Genomic DNA, 10,620 nt, shown 5'->3' on the forward strand with positions numbered 1-10,620 from the left:
AGAGTTGTCAGGGTAGAAGGGCTCTCTGCAGGAGAGATGTCAGGGTAGAAGGGCTCTCTACAGGGAGAGATGTCACGGTAGAAGGGCTCTCTGCAGGGAGAGATGTCAGGGTAGAAGGGCTCTCTGCAGGGAGAGATGTCAGGGTAGAAGGGCTCTCTGCAGGGAGAGATGTCAGGGTAGAAGGGCTCTCTGCAGGGAGAGATGTCAGGGTAGAAGGGCTGTCTGCAGGGAGAGATGTCACGGTAGAAGGGCTCTCTGCAGAGAGAGATGTCAGGGTAGAAGGGCTCTCTGCAGAGAGAGATGTCAGGGTAGAAGGGCTCTCTGCAGAGAGAGATGTCAGGGTAGAAGGGCTCTCTGCAGGAGAGATGTCAGGGTAGAAGGGCTCTCTGCAGGGAGAGATGTCAGGTTAGAAGGGCTCTCTGCAGAGAGAGATGTCAGGGTAGAAGGGCTCTCTGCAGGGAGAGATGTCAGGGTAGAAGGGCTCTCTGCAGGGAGAGATGTCAGGGTAGAAGGGCTCTCTGCAGGGAGAGATGTCAGGGTAGAAGGGCTCTCTGCAGGAGAGATGTCAGGGTAGAAGGGCTCTCTGCAGGGAGAGATGTCAGGGTAGAAGGGCTGTCTGCAGGGAGAGATGTCACGGTAGAAGGGCTCTCTGCAGAGAGAGATGTCAGGGTAGAAGGGCTCTCTGCAGAGAGAGATGTCAGGGTAGAAGGGCTCTCTGCAGAGAGAGATGTCAGGGTAGAAGGGCTCTCTGCAGGGAGAGATGTCAGGGTAGAAGGGCTCTCTGCAGGGAGAGATGTCAGGGTAGAAGGGCTCTCTGCTCTGCAGAGAGAGATGTCAGGGTAGAAGGGCTCTCTGCAGGGAGAGATGTCAGGGTAGAAGGGCTCTCTGCAGGAGAGATGTCAGGGTAGAAGGGCTCTCTGCAGGGAGAGATGTCAGGGTAGAAGGGCTCTCTGCAGAGAGAGATGTCAGAGAGAGAGATGTCAGGGTAGAAGGGCTCTCTGCAGAGAGAGATGTCAGGGTAGAAGGGCTCTCTGCAGGAGAGGGCTCTCTGCAGGAGAGATGTCAGGGTAGAAGGGCTCTCTGCAGGGAGAGATGTCAGGGTAGAAGGGCTCTCTGCAGGGAGAGATGTCAGGGTAGAAGGGCTCTCTGCAGAGAGAGATGTCAGGGTAGAAGGGCTCTCTGCAGGGAGAGATGTCAGGGTAGAAGGGCTCTCTGCAGGGAGAGATGTCAGGGTAGAAGGGCTCTCTGCAGGGAGAGATGTCAGGGTAGAAGGGCTCTCTGCAGGGAGAGATGTCAGGGTAGAAGGGCTCTCTGCAGGGAGAGATGTCAGGGTAGAAGGGCTCTCTGCAGAGAGAGATGTCAGGGTAGAAGGGCTCTCTGCAGGGAGATATGTCAGGGTAGAAGGGCTCTCTGCAGAAAGAGATGTCAGGGTAGAAGGGCTCTCTGCAGGGAGAGATGTCAGGGTAGAAGGGCTCTCTGCAGGGAGAGATGTCAGGGTAGAAGGGCTCTCTGCAGGGAGAGATGTCAGGGTAGAAGGGCTCTCTGCAGGGACAGATGGAGGCACGTTACACACACACGCTCTTGCGTTTCTACAGCCTGAGGTAGCAGCAGGGTGAGAGAGATGTGTTGGCGTCTGTGTGGTGGCAGTTAGCCTAGTGGTTAGAACGTCGGGCCAGTAATAGAAAGGTTGCTGGTTTGATTACCTGACTCAACAAGGTGAAACATGTGTCGATGTGACTATTTCTACCCCCTGGAAAACAATGCATTTCACTGCACCTATTGAGTGTGAGACAATAAAACATTACAAATAAATAATAATGTATTGCTCTGTACTAGATGTAGAAGGATAACAGTTGAATAAATATGAAGAGAAATGTAAATAAAGACTTCCTTGCTCTTTATATTTATTACATCCTGAAAATAACCTTCAGCAAATAGGCTAACAGGTCAGAGCTTTACAACGCTGTGGAGACTGGGTACATCTGTTCCTAACTTTTAGATGAGAAGAGAGAGAGAGGAGGGAGAAAGAAAGAGAGAGAGAAGATAGAGAGGGAGAGGAGGGAGAGAGAGAGAGAGAAGAGAGAGAGAGAAGAGAGGGAGGGGGAGAGGAGGGAGAGAGAGAGAAGAGAGAAAAGAGAGGGAGGGAGAGGAGGGAGAGAGAGAGAGAGAGAGAAGAGAGAGGGAGAGAGAGAGAAGGGAGAGAGAGAGAGAAAAGAGAAGAGAGAGAGAAGGAAAAACAGTGTGTGCATTTGGGCCATAGTGATCAGAACAGATCAGAACAGAGTTTGGTTGTTTGAGTTAGTGATCAGAACAGAGTTTGGTTGTTTGGGTTAGTGATCGGAACAGAGTTTGGCTGTTTGGGTTAGTGATCAGAACAGAGTTTGGTTGTTTGAGTTAGTGATCAGAACAGAGTTTGGCTGTTTGGGTTAGTGATCAGAACAGAGTTTGGCTGTTTGGGTTAGTGATCAGAACAGAGTTTGGTTGTTTGAGTTAGTGATCAGAACAGAGTTTGGTTGTTTGAGTTAGTGATCAGAACAGAGTTTGGTTGTTTGGGTTAGTGATTGGAACAGAGTTTGGCTGTTTGGGTTAGTGATCAGAACAGAGTTTGGTTGTTTGGGTTAGTGATTGGATCGGGGCAGAACACATCAGATCAGAGCTTGGCTGTGTGGGTTAGTGATCAGAGCAGAACAGAGCTTGGCTGTTTGGGTTAGTGTTAGTGATCAGAACAGAGCAGAACAGAGCTTGGCTGTTTGGGTTAGTGATTGGATCGGGGCAGAACACATCAGATCAGAGCTTGGTTGTGTGGGTAAGTGTTAGTGATCAGAACAGATCAGAGCTTGGTTGTTTGGGTTAGTGTTAGTGATCAGAGCGGAACAGAGCTTGGCTGTTTGGGTTAGTGTTAGTGATCAGAACAGATCAGAGCTTGGCTGTTTGGGTTAGTGATCAGAACAGAGCAGAACAGATCAGAACAGAGCTTGGCTGTTTGGGTTAGTGTTAGTGATCCGAACAGAGCAGAACAGAGCTTGGCTGTTTGGGCTCAGGCTGGTGTGACTCATCAGGCTAGCGGTCCCCTTTCTCCTCTACACAGGAACAATCGACCAAATTCATTAGAACTGCCTGTGAAAACAGGCTAAACAAAGCCTACTAGCACTAACACAGTACACTGGACTATCTGGGCTTGAAAAGGACAAACAAAATGCCACCTTTAATACTGCAGTGAAATCTCTTCAGTGGGCTACACAAATGTTGTGTGCAGACCGCCACACCAACACCCACATACACCATTGAACCTTACGTCCTCTATATTTGTCACATGCATGCACAAACGCTGTCACGTCTCTCGTCAGAATGAGGATCGAACCAAAACACAGCGTGGTAAGTGTTCATGATTCTTTATTAACCAAAACACTTGAACAAAATAACAAAGTGAAAACAAAAAAACAGTTCTGTAAGGTGCAATAAACTACACAGAAAACAACTACCCACAAAACACAGGTGGGAAAAAGGCTGCCTAAGTATGATTCCCAATCAGAGACAACGATAGACAGCTGCCTCTAATTGGGAACCACACTTGGCGAAAACAAAGAAATAGAAAACATAGAAATAACAAAACTAGAATGCCCACCCTAGTCACACCCTGGCCTAACCAAAATAGAGAATAAAAGCCTCTCTATGGCCAGGGCGTGACAAACGCACACAACACACCTTCCCCTCTCCCCCATACACACCCATATAGGCTTGGGCGGTATACCGTGTACCGGGGTATTTGGAAAAATCCACGGGATGGTTTTTCAATACCGTCAAAACTATTTCTTAATAGTTTTTCAATAAATGTGAATATTTGTAGTTACTTTTTTTGTTGTTGTATTTGACCCCTTTCATGGTGTCCAATTGTTTAGTAGCTACTATCTTGTCTCATCGCTACAACTCCCGTACGGCTCGGGAGAGACGAAGGTTGAAAGTTATGCGTCCTCCAATACACAACCCAACCAAGCCGCACTGCTTCTTAACACAGCTCGCATCCAACCCGGAAGCCAGCCGCACCAATGTGTCGGAGGAAACACCGTGCACCTGGTAACCTTGGTTAGCGCGCACTGCACCTGGCCTGCCACGGGAGTCGCTGGTGCGCAATGAGACAAGGATTTCCCTACCGGCCAAACCCTCCCTAACCCGGACGACGCTAGGCCAATTGTGCATCGCACCACGGACCTCCCGGTCACGGCCGGTTTTCGACAGAGCCTGGGCGCGAACTCAGGGTCTCTAGTGGTGCAGCTGGCGCTGCAGTACAGCGCCCTTGACCACCACACAAGAGGCCCCTTTTTGTTACAGTTACTTTTACAGTAAATACCTGCAGTCAACTTGTGCAATACGTTAGGAGATGAAACAGACCACGTTCTTCATTTCACCTGCCATTATGAAGTTTATCCTAGTTCCCCAGAACACTGTTTGTTTGTAAATAGCACAACGGGAGACGGTTGGAGCTGGACAGTCCATGGCGGTCTATATCTATCAGTGAGTCTCTGTTGTGTGGAGCACATGAAGTGATGACGTTACACTTGTATTGCAATTCACTACTAAATGTTTGCCATCAGATATCTTCTAATGGTCTTTCTGCCAGAAGTCCAAGAGCTCTGGATGTGTTCTCTGAACAGCTGATTGTGCTTCCTACTAGCGTTTGTTTCCTCTTCCGTTGTCCTCCGTCTACACATGCTGCTCTTCCTTCAGAATAGCATCACAACTTTGTTCATTGCACAATTTCTCTTGTTCACTTTTGCCTGTAAATGTCCACACTCTACTGAAAATGACATTTGGTAGCTACTAGCTATAAATGTATAACTTTACGAGCTGGAGTTGTACATCTTTGCAACAGTGCTTGACTTGGGGAGGAGCTCACCTCAGCTGAGTACCGGCACCTCGAATGTTCTACTGCTTGAGTTCCTGCACCTCTTATAGAATATTATCTCAGAAGTATTGTGGAGCTCCTGCACCTAAATATAAACAGTACCAGCACCCAAAATGAGTACTGGAACCTATTTCAGTCCAAGTCAAGCACAATTTGCCATTTATGTTCGTTTTCTCTCGTTAGCATTTAGCTAACAACGTCTATGCAATTTCGCAGATAGTTTGTACTAATTTTGTTAGCATTCTGGTAACAGAGGCCCAATGGGCTTTTCGTGCGTTTTAGTGCCCCCTTGTGTGCTATGCCAGTAATACGGTAAATCCCAGGATGAGAGAAGGACGGTATAATGTCAATATGAACATTTGGATACCAACCAACTCTACAGTCCTCATACCTGGCTCATTGTCTACCTGTGTAAGGATGCCCTCTACGGTCCCTTCACCAGGCCTGCTGCTGTGTAGAGGGTTTGGGGTGTGTAGAGCCTCTGTCAACACTACTGGACCACCTCTCTGGTCTCAGGAGGGGTTTGGGGTGTGTAGACCCTCTGTCAACACTACTGGACCACCTCTCTGGTCTCAGGAGGGGTTTGGGGTGTGTAGACCCTCTGTCAACACGACTGGACCACCTCTCTGGTCTCAGGAGGGGTTTGGGGCGTGTAGACCCTCTGTTAGGCAATTTGATTTGATTTGATTAGGAGGGGTTTGGGGCGTGTAGACCCTCTGTCAACACTACTGGACCACTTCTCTGGTCTCAGGAGGGGTTAAGGGCCTGCAGACGGGGGCAGCACAGCAACATGTCAAGGACCACTTCCTGCATTCAACATACTTGACACAACACACATATTAAATACACAACACCCAAAACCCAATAAAACAAACACAATGGACACCTTATAAGGGAGACACACAAAGTGTTGTGCATAGTAAACTTGTAAGCTCTGATTACACACAATTCCCAGCAATCTACTTAAATTCACTCCTCTTCAAAACAGCTTTCACTCAAATTATGGTTTGCATATTAATCACATGGAGGCTGTTGATTTGGAGTATACAGAGGGAAGGAAACTAATATACTAATTGTTTTTTGGCTAGCCAGACCAGAGCCAGCCCAGAGCCAGCCCAGAACCAGCCCAGAGCCAGCCCAGAACCAGCTCAGAACCAGACCAGAGCCAGACCAGAGCCAGACCAGAACCAGACCAGAGCCAGCCCAGAGCCAGCTCTCTCCAGGGTGTCTTAGGCATATTTTCCCCTGAAGCTCCTCTCCAGTGTTATGAGTTTGTTTGAGTTCCCATTCCAAAGTCAGTAGTCAGACATGAGAGGATCATCCCCACACACCCAGCCAGTTCATAGCATCACATGACCTTCCCTCCCACAGTGTATTTCACTGGGTAGAATAAGTCTGACGTCTGGGCTCTGGGGCAGGAAGCATAGAACAATACTGTCTGAGAGACTGACTGTCAGAGAGTGCAGAGTAGAAAACCAGGCCAGACTGAATCCACAGACTGTTTGGTTCTACAGGGCCTTTAGGCAGCAGCTGGGGTTAAAAGTGTGTGTGTGTGTGTGTGTGTGTGTGTGTGTGTGTGTGTGTGTGTGTGTGTGTGTGTGTGTGTGTGTGTGAGTGCTTTCTGTAGAAATGAAAGAGGATGATGACGGGGCAAAGAGAGAGACACTCATCAGATCTGACAGAGGAGAGACATGAGGTAAGCAGGAAATATGCATAGTCACTGTCTCATGTACACACACAAACAATGCTAACAAACACTGACATGTTTATACATGTTGTACACAGCCAGATCAACAAACACACAGACAACAGAATTACACAGCCAGACCAACAATCACACAGACAACAACACAATCACACAGACAACAACGCAAATAAACCCTCTTACCTCAGCCGCCCTGCGTTTCCCAATGTTCCAGGAGTAGTAATAGTAGACACTGCACAGAACGGATGGGAGTCCTCGGCTAAACAACACAACATCAACCATACAACACACAACATATCAATCAATCAATCAAATGCATTTATATAGGCATTTTATAGAAGCCCAACCCAGTGGGTAGAGAGGAACCAGGCTCTGAGGGGTGGCCACTCCTCTACTGACTGTACTGGGTAGAGAGGAACCAGGCTCTTAGGGGTGGCCAGTCCTCTTCTGACTGTACTGGGTAGAGAGGAACCAGGCTCTGAGGGGTGGCCACTCCTCTACTGACTATAGTGGGTAGAGAGGAACCAGGCTCTGAGGGGTGGCCACTCCTCTACTGACTGTACTGGGTAGAGAGGAACCAGGCTCTGAGGGGTGGCCAGTCCTCTACTGACTGTACTGGGTAGAGAGGAACCAGGCTCTGAGGGGTGGCCAGTCCTCTACTGACTGTAGTGGGTAGAGAGGAACCAGGCTCTGAGGGGTGGCCACTCCTCTACTGACTGTACTGGGTAGAGAGGAACCAGGCTCTGAGGGGTGGCCACTCCTCTACTGACTGTACTGGGTAGAGAGGAACCAGGCTCTGAGGGGTGGCCACTCCTCTACTGACTGTACTGGGTAGAGAGGAACCAGGCTCTGAGGGGTGGCCACTCCTCTACTGACTGTACTGGGTAGAGAGGAACATCGCGAGCTGACCCCCTCTGAGCAAGGCGGTGTAAACAGAACTGTCTCGTGCTCAGCGGTATATGGTAGTAGCAGAAGAGATAAAATGTAAAGGAATTTTCTTTATATTTTACTTGTTTTAATTGAGTTTTTACCTGAAATTGCAGTAACAGCTTGTTACATTCTGAAATATGTGGTTGTCACTCCTGGCTATCTGAAGAAATGCACTAACTGTACGTTTTCTCACCAAGTTGTGGGTATCATAAATTGTGTTAGCCACTAATATTGATCGCTAGTTAGCTGGCTCATGTTAGCTAGCATGTTTAATGTAGCTAACTAATATAGCCTGGTACCAGTGCTGGTGTAGGCCGAGATAAGCCTGTTTGTGCAACGGTATCTTCCAAATCAGAAAGGAAAATTATGAATAGATTAGCTAGCTACATGAGGTAAGAAAACATGTAATGTAACATCTCATTAGGGTCCTCTGGAAACACTGACCAACACTTTGGTTCCTACCCTGTCAATAATTCCTCCCTGGCTTATTCATTAATTGTTATGTCAGAAAACAATGTATTCAAAGTGCTGACCCCTATATTCCAACTATATAATTAGAATAATCATTCTATTTCCACGATTCCAACAGTTCAACAATAAACACGGCCTAGATTTTTTTGCCCATATCTTGTAGCCCAACGTGGCAGAGTGTGAAAATGATAACAAAAGTGTAGGAAATGCAGAAACTGTTGAAAATGCTGAAAAGGATTTTAGTTTGAAGTTGGATTGAACAGTATAAAACTATTATAGAGAAAGCCCTATTGAAATCACTTATAATGTATGTATGTGTTGCCATCCTAGGTTCATGAACTACTCATAAAGCATAGTTACAACTTTTATTATTCAAAAAGGTGTGTGTGAGAAAGAGGAATTTGAACATTGCAATAGCCCTGCTCCTCTCTCTCTCTCCAGATGTACTAACTAAATCCCCAGCCCATTGAAGCTCATCTCTCTGTCTCCCAGCGCACCTCATGTTCTTTATCTGGATCTTGGTAATAGGTCAAATCCCACAGCACACAGACCAGTCTAGGGGTTATATATATATAGATTCCGCTCTCCAGTTGCTGCTGTGAGTCTGTTTATATAATGGACAGGTAGGCTAGCGGTTAAGACCGTTGGGCCAGTCACCGAAAGGTCGCTGGTTTGAATCCCCAAGCCGACTAGGTGAAAAATCTGTTGATATACACTTTGAGCAAGGCACTTTGAGCAAGGCACGTTGAGCAAGGCACGTTGAGCAAGGCACGTTGAGCAAGGCACGTTGAGCAAGGCACTTTGAGCAAGGCACGTTGAGCAAGGCACGTTGAGCAAGGCACGTTGAGCAAGGCACGTTGAGCAAGGCACGTTGAGCAAGGCACTTTGAACAAGGCACTTTGAGCAAGGCACGTTGAGCAAGGCACGTTGAGCAAGGCACGTTGAGCAAGGCACGTTGAGCAAGGCACTTTGAACAAGGCACTTTGAACAAGGCACTTTGAACAAGGTACTAATTGCTCCTGCAAGTCACTCTGAATAAGAGCCATATGTTTTGGGGGTCTTTGTGACACTGTCTAAAAAAAGACATTATTTCAGGAAAAACACATCGTCTGATGGACCAATTGATAGATTATGGAATGATTGACCAATATGAGGGAGGGATGGATGGATTGACTGACTCCTACCTTTGTTAACGGGCATCACTATGGTCTGTGGCCGTGCCCACCCCAAACGGTTTCAGCTGGTTGTCAGGAACGGTCAGAGTGGATCTTCAGCATACCCAGACAAGATGAGAGTACAAGAGACAACACTTAGCCTGGATGGGGAATTTGGCCACTTACATAATATATTTATTCTAAAATGATGCTTTATTTATACAGGTGATCCCACTGAGATTAAAAATGGAGACCTGTCCCAAAACAGCATCAATCCACTTTCTCAAACAACATAAGAGGTATTCTCTTTCTACCTGATAGAGTAGCAGCAGTCTTCCCTCTCCCTGCCTCCATCTCGCTGATCAATGTCGTGCTGGCACTCTCAGGCACGCCCCTACCGTAGACCCCAATGTTGATAGCAGGCATGTTGGTAACGGTGTTAGGGGTGTTGGGACCCTTTCCAAAGGTGACATTTACTGCTGTGCCCTTCGTCATGGTTACCAAACTGGTGGCTCTCTTTGCCGTGGTAATGGCGGTTGCCGTGGCGTTCTTTGTCATGGTAACATTGGCGTTCTTTGCAGCCTTGATGACTGCCACCTGGTTGGCTGCTTCCAGAACAGAGTAGGATACAGATTTGGCCTGACAGGACCCCTCCACTTCCTGGAACATAACGAACAGCTGTTATTAGTGGAGGTGATAATGACTTCTTCAAAGTAGCCAACCTTTGCCACTCTTGGCATTCTCTCAACCAGCTTCACCTGGAATACTTTTCCAATAGTCTTGAAGGAGTTCCCACATATGCTGAGCACTTGCTGACTGCTTTTCCTTCACTCTGCAGTCCAACTCATTCCAAACCATCTCAATTGGATTGAGGTCGGTGTGATTGTGGAGGCCAGGTCATCTGATGCAGCACTCCATCACTCTTCTTCTCGGTCAAATAGCCCTTACACAGCCTGGAGGTGTGTTGGGTCATTGTCCTGTTTAAAAAAAATAATAGGCCAGTCATGTTCTTCCACACCGATCTCGACAAACCATTTCTGTACGCACTTCGCTTTGTGCACGTGGGCATTGTCATGCTGAAAGGAAAGGGCCTTCCCAAAAATACTGCCACAACGTTGGAAGCACAGAATCATCTAGAATGTCATTGTATGCTGTAGCGTTAAGATTTCCCTTCACTGGAACTAAGAGGCCTAGTCCGAACCATGAAAAACAGCCCCAAAACAGCCCCAGAACATGACTCCTCCTCCAGGTAGCGTTCTCCTGGCATCCGCCAAACCCAGATTCTTCCGTCAGACTGCCAGATGGTGAAGCATGATTCGTCACTCCAGAGAACGCATTTCCCTGCCCCAAGAGTCCAATGGCAGCGAGCTTTACACCACTCCAGCCGACGCTTGGCATTGCGCATGGTGATCTTAGGCTTGTGTGCGGCTAACTGGCCATGGAAACACATTTAATTT

The 10,620-nt window shown here is 47.6% G+C and overlaps 1 long non-coding RNA gene across 1 annotated transcript; it reads right to left on the reverse strand.

The window, feature by feature from the left end:
- Positions 1 to 4,207: 4,207 nt before the first annotated feature.
- Positions 4,208 to 9,931, reverse strand: LOC112235675. Its single transcript, XR_002951108.2, has 3 exons — positions 9,478 to 9,931; positions 9,194 to 9,277; positions 4,208 to 6,867 (listed from the first exon to the last, which is right to left on the reverse strand). It is a non-coding gene; the product is annotated as an uncharacterized LOC112235675 (long non-coding RNA).
- Between the last annotated feature and the right edge of the window lie 689 nt (positions 9,932 to 10,620).

This window comes from Oncorhynchus tshawytscha, linkage group LG10 (genome assembly GCF_018296145.1).
Source record: "Oncorhynchus tshawytscha isolate Ot180627B linkage group LG10, Otsh_v2.0, whole genome shotgun sequence".
Taxonomy (NCBI): domain Eukaryota; kingdom Metazoa; phylum Chordata; class Actinopteri; order Salmoniformes; family Salmonidae; genus Oncorhynchus; species Oncorhynchus tshawytscha.